This window comes from Plutella xylostella, chromosome 9 (assembly GCF_932276165.1).
Source record: "Plutella xylostella chromosome 9, ilPluXylo3.1, whole genome shotgun sequence".
Taxonomy (NCBI): domain Eukaryota; kingdom Metazoa; phylum Arthropoda; class Insecta; order Lepidoptera; family Plutellidae; genus Plutella; species Plutella xylostella.
Window position 1 is genome coordinate 3,732,925 of NC_063989.1, and position 20,759 is coordinate 3,753,683.

Below are 20,759 nucleotides of genomic sequence, written 5' to 3' on the forward strand. Positions count from 1 at the left end.
AAAGGGGTTTTAAACTTACTTCGCCATAGTTTTCTGTCGTTTTTTTGCTACACTCTTCAATCTGTCCCTTTTCCGAGCTTTATCAGGGTCCACAATCACAATTTCCTCAACATTTTCATTCATATTCGTTATAAAACACGGGGAGCACACACCACATCCTCGAAATTCTCACCAAGACTGACGCCATGTTGAAAAAATTACGCTCTGTGATTGGCCGGAATGGACTTGTGAAAATTTGTAATGCGAAACGGTTAGACTTAAAAGGATTTGAAAATACTTACTTTTTTAACGGCTTTTTTCTCATGGATGCCTTGCACTTATTGGAACTTGAAGGGCATAGGCAAGCTGACATTTTAACGGAGAACACGACCAAATCAAAAAGTCAATTTTTCGGGTAGGTGGACATATGGCAGTTTGATATTCATCCACTCATTTATACTTGGCATAAGGATTGGTACGGGTTGTGTTATTTATCAAAACGAGAAAAGTTTACGTTTTCTCAAGTTTTTTTTCCTGTCATCTGCATACATTATCTGTCAAAAGATTCATGATACTTTCCATTAGAGGCGCCACTTATCGTATCCGAGAAAACGTAACTTTTATAGTTTTCGTCAAACTATCAAACCTGTACTAGACCCCAAGGATAGATTATTATTATTATTAATCAAAATGTCATACCTATGGCTCATGCTATATTTTACAAAGTTTAAGATAATGATTCTATTGTATTTATCTACTTCCTTTCTTTTATCTAAGTAGGTTCTAGTAAAATAAAAGCTCAAATGAAAGTGATAAAGTACCTACGTACATTTTCGTAATTATTTTCCTCGCCTTAGAATTTTACGGTGTTTTTAATCACGATGTTTTTCAACAAGGAGGAAAGTAAACGGTGAAGCAACTTTGTCTGGCCGGAGCGGCAGCGTGCAGCACCCTGTGTATACGTCCTTACCTTATGCTGCGGTGCGGAACAATTTAATTGAAAAAACGCGCATTTTCTCATATTTAAAACGTAGGGTACTAACCTACTTGAAAAATAATTGCACCCTAAAATTTTGTTCACAAGTTTTTTAATTACATTCAGCAACCGTTCAGTAAATAAGTATAGTTTATTTACTGAATTTACTCTTAGAATTAAGTACCAAAATACGCTTTTCGTGTAGTGTATCAATAACTCTAACATAGTCTGATATTTAAACCTATAGCTGTACAAATTTGAGATAAGATACTAATTGATAACCAAATAATATTGAATATATTTGTACTAAAATAAAGGTACCTAACAAAAAAAAATTAGCTTAAATAACTATTGAATTTCCATATCCGTTTTCTACGCTTATTTGCCGCTGCAATAAGTCTTCATCTCCAATCGTAGTACGTGATATACAGTGTGATTTTAAACCGTCCGCCCGTCGTGACTGACAGACGCTCGGTTATTCGTGTCTGCGAGAGACATAACAACGTGGAAATGCGCATTTCTGGTTATCATGCCGGCATTTCCTCTGACACCCCGTTTTGGAAGAATTTACTATACCATTATGCCGGGAATTCGCAACGAAAACGCCATGTTAGTAGTGACCTGTGGGGTGGACGTGACATTCCGGAAGTGGTTTTTGGTGACCATACCTCCACTATAGTTTTCCATCGCCAAAAAAACACAAATTTGTGATATCATAGTATCCTCTAACTACGTACTACAAGATCCTCGTGTCATTAACATTAAATTAGCATTCACATAATGTAAATGTACTTACTTAATAGTGTTTGTGTTGTCTTTAAAAAGAAATAAGTACTTAATTCCCACGAAGGTATGAGAAACATAATATATATGTACCAGTAGGTATAAGTTAAAAAAACATATTCAATATACTCAATTTCCTTCCACACCCTTCCGCTAAAGCGCGCTTAGTCCAGCATAATACAACTAGGAGGTGGCTCTCACAGATTACGTTCAAAAGGTTAAGTAAAATAATGTGCTGCTGGCGCCATCTACCGTCTCGACTAATTGCAGAACACTGTCGTCTCACCAGACTGTGTAAGTAGGTAGGGATAGGGGCTCTATTAGGAGGATCACAGATTAAATGCAGGATGTTAGAGGACCACTTGCACCAACATTTTAAATCTAGATTTAGTGTTAAATCACGAGCCATACATTTATATGGACTGAGGTTTCTTAAATCGAGATTTGACACTAAGGGCCACTTGCAAACTAAACATATTAAATCTAGATTTAGTGTCAAATTTCGATTTAAGAAACGTCAGTCCATATAAAATTTGACACCAAATTGAGATTTAACACTAAATTTAGATTTAATATATTTCTGCAAGTGGCCCTAAAGGTTTAAGACTTTGGTGCATGTCACCCAGAGTAAAGTAAGTGTATACTGATAGGTTTTGCACCTATCTGGCCGGCGATTTTGTGATTTCGCTCTGACGGTGATTTTCTCAACAGACGATATATTCGGGGGCTACTAATATTTCGCTTAAAATATTATGTTATTGTGTCAGGTAATATCTAGAGCTCTGGATATAGACCCCAGTATCGGAAACCAAAAATTCATTGTAAAACGTCACAAAAACTCAATGTTTCGTTATCCGATACTTCACAGAATTTCAAAAACCTGTTGGACGAAATCCTGAGATTCATAAAGAACCGGGTAAGTTCAAAAAATGATTTTATGAACCTTCGCACAATCAAAATGGGATGTTTCCTTTGGGTACTTTTAACCATTCTATATTAAATTTTAACTTAGAACTTACCGTCTTCATGAAAATTTCGTGCGTCGAGTACAACCAACCTTCAGGTCGAGCACTGATAAAATTCCTCTTCGCCCTACCAGGTAGAGCCGGGATAATCCGCGGCGCGCGGCCGAGCCTCCTGCGAGTATCTGCTGTTTGCAGCAAGTAGAACCTGTAAACACAGATAGGAGGCAGGCTTTTGTGATATCTACTACTACGAATTACCTACCTAATAATAGTGGGGGTACAAATGCAGCCTCACTGAGTGCGTTTCAACTGTGCTTTATACTCTCACGAGCAAAGAAAAAGTTTCGGTTACAAACGCACCAAATTAATCCTAAACGGAAAAGGCTCGGCTAGAGGCCGTCTGCAACATTAAAATAAATAAATTTAGGCGCATCGCAATTTAAAACTTAAATATTGCGTTCAAATTAAATTAAATGTTGTAAAAAAATCGGGTCATTCGGTGTCGATATTTTGTCTCTAGAGGTCCCTACATAGTAGTTAAACAAAATACTCAAGTATGTATTCGTGTGTGATATATCGATTTTATTGGATGGATAATCTGCGCTTTTCCTTTGTTCGGTAGAGCGTGGTCTGCGGGCCGCGCCGCGCCTCGGAACAACAATGAGGATACATTATACCAAAATGTTCGCTGCATTATTAATTTTCCTTTAAAATCTTCAGGCATTTTAGTAACTCATTAAGTATTTTCATAGCCAAAAATATTATGTGAAGGTAATGTTTATAAAATACTTACTTAATGATGAATTTCAGTTACCTTCCGTTAAACGAGTCGGTACCTACATCGAAACCAAATGCTTATCAACTAATATGGATATTTCAAAGTATTTCTATGAAATATAAAAAAGTCAAGTGAGTTTTTCTTGCGACGTTTTTTTTTATAATAAATTACTAACATGGCCAAAACTATTCTAAATCTACACAGCAACTTCACCGCTGGAGCGTAAAGCCCGAAAGTTGTGAAAGAGCTAGCTGCAGTCACGGCGAATCTTTGCCGGCGCGGCGGCCGCTGAGGGGTTAAGTGGGATGTACCACTCGATATATAAATTTCAAACTTTCTACTCCGACTCCGTGTAGTGTGGCCATTTAAAATACCCAGCTTTAAAAGGTGGATCGAAGCCAAAGAACTATATCACAAAACGCAGGTAATTTTGCTTCCCACGAGTTTTATGCGCTCAAAATAAAAAGTAATTGGCTTTAGTTTTAAGAGCCGACTTTCCCTATGTCTTATTTCAGCTGCAAGACACACCACGAAACCGTAAAAAGCTTCATTCATGAACAAGCCAAGAACAAGTTTGCGGGGCCGACATTAAGAGCGCATCTGGGTAAAATGCACCACCTCATCCTCCATATTTCCCGTGCAGATTGTTCCACCATTTTGAGGTTTATTTTCCGTTTGAAGCGCAAACTCTTTCCGAGTCACCGAAGAGGTTTCATGGCAACTTTATGCAGGATAACCCGCTCACAAATAAATAACCGTATATTAAACCTGTTCCGCTCCAGCCCTGTCTACTGATATCACCGGATATATGACCCCAATCAAATCAAGGCAGTTATGATGTTTCAGGAACAATACCGTATATTTATAGATAAGTGTATGATAGAGTATAAGTTATAGCCTGTCTTTATATCCTATCTATTTAGCAATGGATTTACTTTGTTTCATAATAAATAAGCTAGATGTCAAATGTCTGAACTAGGTAGGCTAGAACTAGTGTTTACGACTGCTGCCGAAACAGCAACCGAGACGCACGGCTGAAGGTTCTGTCCAAAGGACCGAACAACCAAGAAATTGTAGGTACATTGAATATAATTGAAAAAAAAGCATTAATTATAATAATAACAAAAGCACTATTCGATAAAATGTGATGCGATTAGATTTAGAGCTAATTTTTAATAGTCAGATAAATGTTATCCTAGGAATAAAATTGTTGCTGTCACTAACTAATACAATTTTTCAATGGACAGCAGGTAAGGGTTATCCGAGGAATAATTTTGATGCTGTCATGACGACTGATTGTTTGTATTTGACAGTGACAGCAACAATTTTTTTCCTCAGATAGCATTGAAAAACCAGCCCTCAGACGCGACAGCATCAGAATTATTCTCCAGATAACTTTTATCTGGCTATTGAAAAATCAGCCCTTAATGTTATAGTAACTTGACCTGTTAGGGACTGGCCAATGATAAATGTTGCCATGATTTGCTCACATAACACAGGGCTGGACCTCGCTTTAATCAACCGAGCCGTCACAACTTGATAAATAATAGTTCTTCGCGAATAATACATCCGTTTCATAATAAATGTTTAGGCCAGAGAGATGGCTCCGCATTTTAGGACACTAAAGAGACGAAATTTACCTGTGTTTTCGTTGGACATATATTTTGGTTTATACATTATAAATGTATTATGGCCATTTGGGTTTATAGCGAGTTTTCTTTGTGGTTTATAGTGGAAGGTTCTATAAATAATAGAGTAATTTGTTCGTAACAGCTATTTCTTGTGTAGGCACAAATATGCAATAAGTCGATCCACTAACTAGTCATTTCTTACTACCACATCAGTTTAGAGTAGTGAGTTGTACACGTGCGTAACTTAATTAAAGGTTCGGCTGATGATTTTATGACACACAAGATATTTATTTTAAGAAGTTAACTCTACTATCATCATTATTATTATTCAGAAATATTCTAAAAATGTAGCATCAAATATCCAATTACCGATAATCTCTTCCACCGGATACATTGTGCTGAAATTCTGAAACTGCTGCTCAATATTTCGCATTAAACTTGAGGCCAGAGGGCAGTCGTGTCAACTGCGGCTCTCCGCCGAAAGGTAACTTGCAACATTAATGGCCGCGGCTATATTACAGCCGAAACTTTACTTCAATCCGTAGTATTAATATTAAATGAGAAAATGCGCTTGTTTCCTCGCCTACTTACTATTTGATTGAATGACAGTGTTGAAGCGATTGAGTTTCAAACTATTTAGTTTATCGATATAAAAATATTTATTTTTTCCTTTGGTCTTTGGTCTACGACTTATGCTGAAAACGATTTCCTTGTTCGAACTTTAGCAATTTTGCAAGAATAAAAACATTAAAAATGCGAAGAATATAAGTTTTTTTTAGAAAAGCCACCTTTTATTTATTGTTTGACGGGTTGGTTTTTGTTTCTTTGGACCTTAGCAGAAATTTTATTGCGAATGGTTTGACTAGTAGACGCAGCCTGTATGGTTTTTCATAGACTACATAAATACGTAATGTAATTCATTAGCATATTAGCAATGCTAACTTATTAATTATTAATAATTATAACAAAATTAAGTACCTACGTGTAATATGTTACAGCTAAGCCGGACAGACATGTAATCCTAAAATTCCCACGGGATAATATTAAAGTTAAGCTAGCCCTATACGCCTGTGTACTTAGATAATATGTACCTAACTAATAAATCCTGCGCTACCCACTCCCTCTCTATTGAAAACTTACTTTTGTAGCTTGTATAAAATCTCCAATAAAGATGTTCGATACGGCATAAAATACTATTTTATAGGTAATAGGATTCTCACGTGTTTATAATGACGTCGTTAGAGGCACAGACGGGTTTCCGACTTTAGACTTAAACCTGGAATTTCCACGGACATATTTTTGGTATTGGCAACCCTTACTGACACTTACATGATGATGAGAGTATGGTTTGTGACATCTGCTGATGTACACCTTTTATAAACCACCCTACATATTACATCTAAATAAATGAATCTAGGATTCACACACTGTTAAGCTTTATTCGCACTAGAATAGTGTTTTAGTCAAGTTGGGAGTATTAATTCATTCCCTCTTCCCTCCCACACCTTTACATTACGGGCAGTCATGTTAGATTCGTTCTAGGCATATTAGAGCGGCTTATTTTAAGCGTTGTAGTCATGCATAGCTTACTCTTGACTGATATGTTAAAAGTAAATAAATATATACAATTAATACATAAGTGCATGAAAAATCTGTAAGTACAGGAACAAAATTAATACACACTAGCGAATACAGCCGAAGGAATTCCCAAAAAATTAGGTTCACGCGAGTTTGCCCGATAACGGAGGAATCAATACTCGCGTACTCGCCATCCTCGCTGACCTAACTGCACCAACGCAAACTCAATTATGATGCATTATTTTCCCATTACATTGGAGATAGGCAGCCGTTGGACACATTGAGCCGGTTCGTTCGGGCGGGGCTCTAATTAAACTTGTGCAAGGGGCACCAAGCTATATGAATGTGTAGCTATCGAGCGTATGGAACCAGCGTTTCTAGAACTTTGACCGCTGCGTGGCTGGCATTGTGTTTGATGCAGGGTCCAAGCGTGGAGGTATGTGGGTCGTACTGATTGTCTTTATGGTTCTTTGTTCCAGGAATAGTAAAGACTACGAATTACGCTGGTCAAATTTATGTATAGAGGTAATATCGGCTGCTGTAGACAATAATGTGCGTGAATACACATATTGACCCACTTTATTCGTCAGGGCTGTGTTCAAGCCCAATGTAACGGGGGCCGAGCCTAGTGGCATTCCCATCCTTTGAACACAACCACTATCCTTTCTAATAATATTATAAATGCGAAAGTAACTGTGTCTGTCTGTTACTCTTTCACGCCAAAACTACTGAACGGATTTGAATTAAATTTGGCATACATACGGTCTAGACCCTGGGACAGAACATAGGCTACTTTTTATCCCGGAATTCCCACGGGAAAACTTTTTAAGGCGAAGCGAAACGCGCGGGAACAGCTAGTGTATCTATATAGGTATTACCACACCAAAATCCCTAGACACAGCAGCCAGGAGTCACTAACCACTGCGCCATCATTACTGCGTAAAGTTCATTAATTTTGAAAATTATAATCTCGTCTTATTTCAACAGGCATTTAAGAAGCTATCACCACATTAATATAATGGTTGGGTATTATGAATTTAATGATATAATAATACCCGTAGAGGTACGTTTTACTTTTGGTATCAGCATTCGTTGTGCCTTGTATAAATTAAAATGTATAGAAGGTATTCCTGTGGTAATTACGGGTAAAGTCGTTTTCACTAGACTTTTTTTTCTATCAGTGACAGTGGTCAAGTAAACGAAAGCGTCGTCATTTGACCCGGTACTTATCAGTCACTCTCGCGTCATTGGTCAGAATCTCAGGTCAGAATAGCTCACATTATTACTGATTTTCCTCGTTTGTTAGTCCCTTTAGCGTGTACAGTGGAGGACACGAAATAAGTAACACCATGTAGTTCAAATTAATTCCGAATTATGATGTTTAATTAACTTTTAAAAATGGATAAATCACCATAGTCACCATAGCGTACGTCATGAAGGATAGCCAGTAAGAGATTATAGATTCTTACTTAACTCGACCATTATGAGAGAACAAATTACCTACATCTAACCGTGTTACAAAATAGCCACTTAATGTAAGAAATATAACATTATCTTAATTTATATTATTTTATTAATACCTAGACAGAGTGTAGCAAATGTATAGTTATAATTTATTATAAGCCTTGTGTACTATATCGTTATAGAAAACAAAAACCAAAAACATAATAGTAAAAGTATATCGGAGGTATGGTGGGTAAACCTAAGATCTCAAATTACTATATCTACCAGTGTGAGGACAAAAAATGCCAATTACGATCATGTCAGTCGGCGCCTCTTTTTCATTGCGAGGAGACATTGACGTATAGTGACAACTCGGATCCAATTTAGTCCCTGAATCGAAGTAACCCCTTGAGAGCCCTTTCTTTAGTCACCAAGGTTTGCTGTAGCTATACAATACAGGAGCTATAATTAAAGTCATTATCTCTATTTAAGTTTTATTATAATGAAGCAAGGCGAGAAAAGGATAATGTTACTTACTAGCATACTGCATTTTAAACGATTTTCCCAAATTGAACTTTTTAGGTGTCAAAGTATATTTTAATACGAACTAGCCATCTAGTAAAAGTTTCAGTGCAAAAGAAACGTCTGGAGTCTCGAGAAACAACACAACAACAATAGGCACATGTTTACCGTATAGGAAAATCGGATGGCTCGCTTGCAAGTCACCTCTGACTACCCCTTAGGGGATTACAGTCGTGAGCATATGTATGTATGTATACCTGTTGGATTCTGTGCCTATTGTAAACTAAATTGCTGTATTATTCATTCAATAATCCTTGAGTAATCCTCGTTATAATTAACTAAACCTCAGCTAATCAGTATTTGCGGTAATAGTCTATTTATTGAATTATTTTGGTGCAACATACCTATTTAAATTAATTTAAATTGCACTATTATGCAGGTGAACTATACTAAAATACAGGTACATTAATTTGGAGAATTTTTTGCATATAACATTACATCTGGTCAATTTAATTACATTACGTACATTATTACGTCTGGTTAATTAACATACTCAGTTGTGAAATCGGTAGTAGGTACATCTCTAAGGTATACTTACAGTCATGTTTGTGGGTTATTCTACCGGACCTAAATAAGATGAAGTATTTAGAATTTATATAATCCTTGCAGCTTATAATTACTCAAGGGATGCTGGTAAATATTAAAATATAATTTATGTTAGTAACGGTCAGATTATTAATATCGTTTAACAGTTTAACTTTAGACTGAATTCAGACAACTATGAATCTGTAACTTCTTTCTTATATCTAGAAAAAGAACATTAAATAACTAGTGGTCTAATCATCAGCTCAGCGTTTACAAACCGATAAAAAAACCTACCTACCACTAGTGAAAGTAAAAGGAAACTGTAGTGATATTTTTTATCGACTTTGACGACCGATATTCAGAAGCTACACTCAGAAAAGACCGCGATGTTATGCATTTTGAATTGACTAAATACCTATGGGTTATTATTGAATACTGAATAGCTGAAATGGGACTCATTACAGCGCTGCTGATCTGTCAAATCGTCAAATTGACATCCAATCGGTGCAGCCGTTAATGCACTGATTAAAGCGCAGGGTTCGAATTTCGACCCGGCAAAATTAAAGTAAAATGGTACCTGGGATTATTCGGGATTTGTGAGCAAGACGAACACTACTTTATACAGCAAGGTATAAAAGTACATCGATCATAATGATATATATTTTAAAAGTTATTTCAGTTTCACTAACACAGAAACAAAATTACAGTTACTTTCTGTATGTTTTTTCGTGAATTTCTATTTTTCATGTACTTTTACTCGTGGAAGAAATAATAAATGCCTTTACTTTTACTGTGATCATGACATCGTTCCTATGTGAACACGGTTTGAATAGCAGTTGAAAAGTATATAGCTGCATCTTTTTAAAAGACGGAGGTAGGACTGCTGAATACGGCACCTGTACCCACGCTATCTAATTTCCAACGTAACAAAGAGGGTAGAATTGAAAAAAGGTGGTAGCTGTGTGGAACAAACGTTCCCTGGTTTGTTAGCCGCTAGCGCCTGATTAGAGGGTGCAGGCTCCGTGTACCCAAGACACATTCCCTTTTTACCCTCAGAGCAGTGAATTCTAAAAGATAAAATTTGTGTTATTAGTTTAACTTCGGTGGAAAACGAAAGGTGTTATACTAATTGTCATGTAAGTATGTCTGGTAGTTGCCAATATATTAACAATGCTTGAAATCCTTTTTAATAAAAAATAACTTAACTTTTATCTAACCAAGACCACAGAATGCTTATTCCATACGACCAAAACTCTAATCCCAGTGTCGACGATGTCAAGAAATAATTGCTAAAGCAAAGTAATGGATGTTTTGTGGCTGTGTATGTGCAGTTGTGCACTTCCCAGTGGTGTAAAACAATTAAAAAGAAAATGGCGCATAGAGTATACCGACAAACCGCTGAGCGGAAACGGAAGTCCATCCGGAAATCTCTAAGGGGCTTGTGCTGTTCTGTACACTGTTTTATTTACGTCGTGTGCGCCAACCTTACACCATTCGCCACTCAGTTTCTTATTGAGAAACTCATTTTAGGTGTCCAGACTGTCCAGTTTCGTACATTGGGTGCTCTCAATGCGCTCAAAACAATTTATAACTTAATTTCAGTTAATTAGATTAAACTTTACTCTGACTCTGCGCAAAATGTCATGGATACATTCAAATTTTATTTAATTCTTACGACGCTACGAGGACGTACTTAGTCCGTGCTAAGAACTACAAATTGCAAAATATATTCATTGACACAATACTACTTACGTATCATAATTATATAAAATGTTTCTATCTTACAGAACAGACTCAATAGACTTCTTAACACTACGCCGCAGACAGTTCTGAGAAAAACCTATATATTTATTATTGGCTCTTGATCAGAAGCATGAAACAGAGAATGTAACGCCATTTGTCGACTATTAAGCCGAGACGATAATGGATTACAACAATAAACTGGTGATAAAATAAAGTAGTTACTGATAGTGGGGAGTACAATATCTACAGTAGGTACATAGACGATCGCAAATGTTTATCTTGATTACATAATGTAGAGATGGCATCCGAGCTAGGGTGGGCGCTCCCTATAACGACTCCTTACGTCGCCGCGGCCCAAAGGGAAATGATGTGAAAAATATATTTATGTCCGCACAGAATTCCGACACTTTAGCTAAGATAAAATGTGAATTCCACCCGTTTGTCCGCAACTCAGTCAATCTAGTCTCTCACTTATACGAGTATTGTAATTTGTAGAAATAAGAAATAAGAAATTTATTGGGTAATAGACTTCGGTAAGTAAAATAATAATATCGATTCACAATTACATGTTTTGTTAATAAGATTTGAGTTATTATTGTGGTTTACGTCGAAAATCACACTAGGTGGACCCTGTATTATGATTTCTGACGTCCTCAGAACCAGTTATCTAGGTAACAAATCATTTAAAATAAAAATAAAACATTAAAAGAGACTCGTAAATACCTGTACGATAGAAGTTAGGTATACTTATACATTATGTGTATATTAAATCCGGTGTTTATGGATACAATTATACATTAGGTTAAACCACGTATATTTGTAGGCTATTTTAATCACGTCAAATGTAAGCCTCAGTATTGATACGGTATATACAAGACACCGTACTATCATAACTGTTTACTATTTCCCCTAACACACATACACTAATAAATCGTCATTGATTTTGCGTAGGCACATAAGGTTCAGGTTCAGTAATAATCATATCATGAAATACATCGCTTTTTGGGTATCGCGGAACTATTAATCGTTTTCTACAGTATAAATGATATTCAACAAAACATATGGATAAAGTCAATGATTACCTATTAATAATACAACTTATAACATATTATGTACCTAATTATGTACGTATGTACCTAACATACGTACATAATTATGTTCACGACGAGTAGTCAGAGGTGAGGGAACACCCAAATATTCCGAAAAACTTTTTTCCGAATTTGAAAACACCGAATATGTAATTTACGAAATATTGCAATACCGATTTTTTAAAATGCCAAATAACGAAATTCTAAAAATCACGTAAATTATAATTTCGAATATTATAATCACGAAGATTTGTTATTACGATTTTCAAATACACGAACGTTAAAAAATACGATTACTTAAGCTTACGAAAAATAAAATACCGATTTATTATAATCACGAAAAATTCTAATCCCGATCGAAAATGTGATAATTCGTGATTTCGAAAAAAAAACCATTAACGTCTTAAAAACCTTAGACCCAAAACCTAAAGATAGGTGCGACGACGAGCAAAGCGAGGAGGAGCGTGTTAGGTGCACATAGATATCGAAAAACAAAGCGGAGCGCAGCGAAGCGGAGCCCAGCGTTTCAAATACAGAGCAAAACAATTGCTCGGAATTTTATGGTGTTTAACCTTAAAAACCTTAGGACCTAAACCTAAAGATAGGTGCGACGACGAGCAAAGCGAGGAGGAGCGTGTTAGGTGCACATAGATATTGAAAAACAAAGCGGAGCGCAGCGAAGCGGAGCGGAGCGTTTCAAATATAGAGTTAAAATATTGTAAATAGAAAACTATTTGTAGTATTTGTTGTTAAGTAACACAACAAAGCAATAAAATTGCTCGGATTTATACGGTGTTTAACCTTAAAAACCTTAGGACCTAAATCTAAAGATAGGTGCGACGACGAGCAAAGCGAGGAGGAGCGTGTTAGGTGCACATAGATATCGAAAACAAAGCGGAGCGCAGCGAAGTGGAGCGGAGCGGAGCGGAGCGTCTCAAATAATATAGCTTAAAAAATATTGTTAAATTGTATACGGATTATGCTGTTAATAAACACACTATTCTTAATAACTATTTCTTGTTAACTAAGATACATTCGGGAATTTGTATTTTCGGAATATTAAAACTTCGGGATTCGTAATTTTAACAATTCGATATAATAAAAAGTCGTACTTTTAAAACATCGAAATAATAATATTCGGAAAATTTACTTTCGTCATTTTAATAAATATGTTGTTTGAAATTTCCATTATTAACTATTCGTGATTTTCGTTATTCGGAAACTTAAAATTCGGGATTGTGAATTATTCGGAATTATGAAATTCGTAATTTAAAAAATCGTTATTTTCATATTCGTAAAAAAGTAATTCGGATTTATGTAGTGTACCCCAGAGGTGACTTGCAAGCGAGCCACCCGCTTTTGTACTCACGCCATAGGTCGCGAGTCGTGTCGCCGTTTTTGAATGAGTACAATGCATTTAGGGTACACATCCAGAATCTCAATGTGCAGGTTTCCTCACGATGTTTTCCTTCACAGAGTACGTGGTATATTTTATGCACTTAAATTCCTTATTTCATTAATTCATTAGTATTCCTGATTCGAACCCAAGGCTTCACCAATGAGAGCCGAGCCTTTATCCGTTACACCACCTTGACTGTTACAGTTACTCACGACATAGTTATAAATACTTTGTAAGTTCAGCACTTTTACAAGAAACGTACAAAATAGGGAATAACTGAAATAGTGTTATAAAGCGTTTAGGAAGACGACGCGGTAAATCTCTCCACAGTCGGAAATATTCTCCCGGGTATTGTTTTCCGCTCGAGATAGTAAAACAACTTACAAAAATATCGCATTATAGAAAGTGTGTTTCAAATCTACAAATCAAAAGGAAGGAAGACAAAGAAATGTAGAGAATCCTCGGATAAGAGCTCGAGGACAGAGCGGGCCTCGGGAGTGTTGCGACTAGCGACTAGCTACCTGCCGACATTACCATATTAAAATTGCCTCAGGCAGTATCTTCATCTTCCCCAAAATGTTACTTCAATATCTTCGCCTACATTACACCAAAGAAAAAGAGGGAATGTCTAATAAAAATGTCACTCCGAATATCTCCCCACTTTCATATTGTTTCTGCCTTTTGACAATTTAATTGAGATTTTTTCGTCACCGTCCTCCGCTCACCGTCTTCGTCCAAAGGAGATATATCGGATGCAATTTTGCCTTTAAAATCGAAGCGATGTCGGCAAAGTTTAGAACGGAAATCTCTGTGTAACGATATTAGGATTACCTTATACGCTGAGCTGGAATCTCCCGGGGCCCAACTCTTTATACCCGTCTAACTTCTGAACATGAGCTTGAGCGTTTACAAGTATGTCGTGACTGCGCCGTCAGTGATTTTAGCGCCATAATCCGTTTCACATCGAACGAGGATGTCAACCATTTTGCTAGCAAGTTATTAATCGTAATTTAATTACTGCAGCTTCATTACAGTAGTAAATAAATTGTCTTTTAGACACGTCTTTTTTGTTATGTAAAAAGCAATGATCATAAAAGTGGCCAGAAAACAAGTTTGTAGTAGAAACCACGAAGAGAAAAACATAGTGTGGCATAATAATCACACGGCAGCCGGCAGTGGACGGATGAGAAAAGCCACTAGAAAAAATAACTATGTGACTAAATAATAAAGCTAAGTAAGTGGCAATATCACTCATACTTCATACATAAGTATTAAAATTATACCCCTCAGATAGTTACAATTTCCAACATACTTACCAGAAAATTTGCTGTAAGTATACCTATACCTCTGTATATATTATCAATGAGCACCTACTTAAGGAGCACGAACTTTAAAGGCTCGTACATTATGCTATTAATTTAACAAAGTTTGAAACTAAAAGACTTGAATTGTGGAGTGATGTCGGCGCGGCATCCGCGAATCCTCAAAATGTTTAACGCCTTGTTAGAAGTCTGATAACATCTTAATACTTGAGGATTAAGATAAAGTTTTACAGAGCCCAATGTATACATATAATATAATATCAATAATAATAAAGTAATTAGATATTTAACCAAGATAATACGATATTTTTTTCACCATGCATTGATTGTGTTTTATATCAAGCTTTACTTAATTAATCAAGTTTTGCTTCGATCACTTCTTAAAGACTCGCGCGGTATTTATGTAAATGTATATGAAACGTATACATATATGTATTATATTATGTATATTTTATAGAAGCTCCCGGCTCGGCTGGACTGCGCCATGTTAAAACAATATGACTAGCATTTTCCGGTCGGGCAAATATATGTTTTGGTAAATAGAGATGGGTTATCAAATGTAATATTTATTTGTTTTATTTCGAATCATGCATGACGTAACCTACAAATTTTTTATGAAATATTTTATTCCGGACCCGTAAAGATGGATTATGATATACCTACGTAGTTGTAAGTATCTACATTTATGACGATAAAAGATGAAGTACAAAATATAGGTAAGTCCTACGACGAAGCGTGCGTAATTATTGTGATATAGGTGGTGTGTGATGGTGGGCGGTGGACGCAGTGGTAGGTAGCTTAATTTATTTAATAAGCTATTCTCGGAATTTTTATACGCCAGTGTAAAACCAACATTATTTTATCATGATTACAATATTGTATCTTCTGTTTCCAAGTATTCGTAATCATAGAGCTGCCTGTACCATCAACACAATAGGCACATTTACACAAGAGAAGTAAATCTTTACAATATCATGTTAATACCAGGCCTTCATAGGTGTACAAAATTAGCACACATTAGGCAGGCCACAGATCACAAAGAAACACTTTACTGTATAATACAGGTACACTCACGGTACTTTCACACTTTCTGGGTTTGATTCTGTTTCTAGGTAGGTATATCTACTGTATTTCTACGTTACTGCCTAATGTAAAGCTTTTAATTTCAATCCGTTTTGTTGTTTTAGCGTGAAAGCGTAGCTAGCATGCGTAATTTAATAACTCTGTTGATAAATACGAATTAATTAATAATTTGATAGTTATTATAATTATTTACGCTAATACAGGTACGTTAGTGGATATCAGATAATAGCAATAACGTATTTACCTCAAAGTAGGTAGTTTAATCTAGCGACAGTGAAGGACAGCAAAAAGGTTCTTTATAATGAATTACAGAAATTTATTGGTGAAGAGTATATCGTCCTCGAAATAACTTTATGTGTATTTATACTAGGTATATTCATGACATTACCTTCATCACCACTCATACAATCTAAGTCTAAGAGTGGGTGTGTTAATCCCTTATCCGTTCCAATTGGCGGATTCGAACACCCAAATACATTACCGCGATGGTCTTGCGGAGTCTTCGTTTCGGACTAGAGCTGGAGGGTTACTCCATACTGACAATAAAATAACAAACGAGATCTGTCGTGCAATTACAATGAGCTACAGTCGTGGCTCGCGCAGCAGCGCCTCGAATCTTCGTTTTTCTTCATATAGAGTGACCCCTCTGTTAGGTGGGTAATTGATTGCAGGATCAACCCAAAGCCTTACAGAATGGTGAGGTTGAAGCCTGCGGATTATAGAGACCCGTTATTATGAGTCTGTCAGTCAGTCGCTAACGGAAGCGGTATTTATTAAAGCCTCCGATATTAGTGTGATTAATTTTCGATTAAGAACCTACTCAATTATACGGCATTGTACTTCCCTTTTGTTTGGTTATTTTTAATCATCGATGTTCTGCTATTAAAAACACAATGGGATGAAAGTGAAACAATAAGAACTTAAATTTTAGATACAATAAATAGCCACAAAAATTGGTCCAGCAGAGCTGCTGCGTATAATGAACGGTTCCTGCAGACACAATAAGCTATTCAATATTACATTTCTCAAAGAAACGATCAGGCACAATCGGGGCCCAGGCAAGGAGCAGATAGTGTACTTTGAATAGAAGCTTTCAATTTCATAGAGTAGGTTTTATGCTGTTTGAATACGAATATAGTATAATAATCTTCAATTAATGTCCTTGTAATTACAACAATGTATTTTGCTCTGGGAAATACCTAAAATAAGAATCGAATTCTAAACAGTTAAAGGAGGATATTACCTATAGGTTTGTCATTAGTATCTTATTCCCCATACAGATATAACGAGACAACATTTCCATCTATATCATTATTATGTACTTAATGGAATTTTGCAACTTATTAAGTTTGTGATTTAAATCTGAATCTACTATTTTCTAACTAATCTGTGCATCTATGCTTTATAAAAGTGCTCTAGTTACCGTTCCTAAGTACCTGGCACAAAGAATCTGTGCTGGAGCAAAGGTGAATAATCTTCTGCGAACTCCGTCGCGTCGCCTTCCTTCTCCTCTCTATTCTTTCACCTAATAAGCTTGTTAGAGAAATAGATAAATAATCCATTCTTCTTCTTATAGGGTTTGTCACCGCGGTGAAAGGATTTGACAGTCAGATTAGAGGTCAGTCGCTAACTGCTCAGGGTAGGTAAGTACACCTGGTCATGTATAAAGTTCAGTTGAGATATCCGCCGGGGCAGCTAGTTTAAAATAAAAGTTATAAAAATACGTGTCTTATAATTTTATCTTCTTTACAAAGCGGTCTAAAAGTAATATAAAATAAAACTAAGGATACAGACCTATTAGCGAGGCGCAGGCGGTCTGCAAAAATATGATTTTAGGGTAAAAAGTACTTATTATTTATTTTTAGGTTTAATAAACAGTGGAAGCGGCACTTGTATGCCAGGCTTTCTATGCACAATATTTGTGATCAATTGCCATTGAGGAATGCCAATTAATCAGACATCCGATTGAACAGTTACACACAAAACAGATACGCTTCAAATTCACCGGATTTGTAGACAAAATCGCTGCAGAATCGCGCGCTAATCTATCACTAATACCATTTTCCGACTACTCTACCTATATCCATACTTCAGACTACAATACTAATATGAAATCAATAAATTGGCAGGGATTCTCATTCCAGGCAAATCACTCCATTAACCCGGGACCCACAGCGTAGCAGTCAGTCACTAGCCACTGGCACCATCTGGTTGTTGTGAATTAATTATATATTTGTATACAATTATAAATTGCTTATGTGCATTTACCATGAATTATAATTATTAGTTCAATTATCACCACTTAAATATTATTAGTAAAGATAAGTGAAAACATAATTTGAAGCAGCAATTCGAATAATGAAACTTACGTAATAGCTATTGATTGACCGCATGAATAGGTGATTCGATGCAGTCGAACGCCGGGCACACGCTAGAGACATTCACCGCAGCAAATGTGCCACTGCCGGCGCCTGCGTCCGACCCCATTCAATATCCTTTTTTCCAAATGAACAGTTTTATCATCTTTGTTATTTCCACCCAATGAACACTAACCCCTTGAAAGGAATGTGAGATGTGATGTGAGCACAAAAACATGTCTCCCCCGAGCTGATTTAGGATAACTTCATACATTATACTACCGAGGGTAGGTGTATTAGCCGGTAGAATAGAGCACGGGAATCCCCCCTTTTTATACAATGTTCTTTCACCTTTTGTATTCAACCATTTGTTTTTATAGATAGCCATAGACGGGGCCGTAATACATGAAACCTTTTAACGTTTTCATCCGTCTTGCGTAGAGAAAAAACGGGGAAAGGTTTGCTTGTAAAAAAGGTATCAATATATGATTGTTTAATAAAAAATACAAATCTTTTATTGCGTAATAAATGGGAATCGAATGAGCCTCAATGGCTGCGACGTGATCCGGTTGCCAACGCGATACAATGATAGCCCGCGTTATCCTTTGATATTCCAATATTTCGATATTATAGATATAGGGGAAACAGCAGCGCTAATATTTATTACATTGTATGCCGTCTCGCAAGAAGTTATTACTAGCGGAGTGTCGGTGAGAAAAATAATAGCGATTACAACCGCTTACATTCAGTGCGGGAAAACGTTGTTGGGTTGGTTTATTTCGTTCGCTTTATGTTACGAGTACTAGTTTATTTATTGCTTTTATATGATTTTTATTTCTTAAATACCTACTTACCGAAAAACTTCGTGTATTTTTTATGCACCAGTCAGTTTCACTTAACTCACTAAAACAAATGTTTATCGTTGAGCGTAACTTAAATGAAGTTCAAAACTATGTTATAATTATTTTCACGCGACTAACTTATAAGACACTAATAAACAAAGTAAGTTTCTTGTTAGGACACTAATATAACTAGTTACCAAACTTATATAATGCTGGCAAAGTAATATTTCTCGAAGAGCCACTTAGCAAAAGTTAATAATAATCTGTACAAGGAAGAAGCAGGAAACTTTTAGGTCCAAATAAAGCAAATACTTGTAACTACCCATTTATTATAGTGACAGCAACGCAATAACAACACTAATAGCCTTTCAAAATTACATTAATAATAGCTCATCTATTGATAATATAGTGATAACACAATAGGGAATATGCAAGTCGTTCAAATAAAGGTCAAATATTATTTATAATAAACTTTGTTATTTCATAACTACGACTCCATCAATATTTTTGATTATAATTTATTTTTGAGCAAGTAAATGAAGTTGAAAAGTACAAAAAAACTTCGGTAAATTCTAACTTCAGAGAAACGTCACCCATTTTCTTAGGGCGGATGTGACGTCAAAATTCTTTATATATCAATCTCAGAATAATAACTTCTTTGCGTTTACGGCGAAAGTTAAATAAATGTCAAGTGTAAACAAAGAAATGTTAATGTCACCGAGTGTTTGTGATGCTCGTTGTGATCAGATACGATGGATCGCATAAAAATTCTTCCAATAGATCCTAGCCTCCTATAACCTCTCCACTTCTTGTTTGATATGCTTGTTTGTTTGCAAAGTTTAGGACTTTTTATATTTTTTGTTGGTAGTGTATGGGCTGCCACTAGTTGTTCTTTGGTAATGAGGCGTAAACAGCCATTCGCTCGTCAACGAGCCACTCAGATATGGAGCATATTGCAACACAATAAAATTAAATTTGTATTGTAAGTATTATGTCATGAACATGACACAAGTTGCTCTTTCTACTTTTAGGTTATATATATTTCAAAAGTTGTTATTTTTTTCTAAATTAAGTTATGGAAGAATTCTCGTAATCAGAAGAACTAGACACATTAAATTTATTACGCAGTATGAACGAGTAAACTGTGGCCAGCTGCGGAAAAGGACAGCAAATACTATTGAAAAGTCGAGAGCCGTGTGCCCAAATATTAGGGAATATGCATATATTTTTTTATAATCTTATTATATATGATTACACTATTAGTAATAGTAGTTTTTATTATAAATAAAAGATAATATGCATGTTATACGTTGTTATTGTTGTAGAATTAAATTCGGGGATAATCATGTAGGATGTGAAAGAAAACATCGTGAGGAAACCTCAATATTTAGATTAAGCACATTTAGATATGTGAACCCACCAATCCGCAGTGGACCAGCGTGGTGGGAAATGGTCAAAGCTTAGGAAGGGGGTTTAGACCTTTGAGATATGCACAATGGTTCCATTCAGGCCAGGTGCAGGTTCTTACACCCCCACAGATAATAGAATAGAATGACCCACTAACCCTAGTCTCTCTTACTGAGAACCAAAGTTACAGTAAGTACTTACATACAATACAAATATTACTTTATATTCATATTGCCATGATAGCGTAATATTGTGTACAAAGGTCCTCTGGTTTGCGC

General features: G+C 36.0%; 1 long non-coding RNA gene across 1 annotated transcript; it reads right to left on the reverse strand.

Moving 5' to 3' along the window:
• Positions 1–296: 296 nt before the first annotated feature.
• Positions 297–20,261, reverse strand: LOC125488963. Its single transcript, XR_007266628.1, has 3 exons — positions 20,250–20,261; positions 15,389–15,393; positions 297–438 (listed from the first exon to the last, which is right to left on the reverse strand). It is a non-coding gene; the product is annotated as an uncharacterized LOC125488963 (long non-coding RNA).
• Between the last annotated feature and the right edge of the window lie 498 nt (positions 20,262–20,759).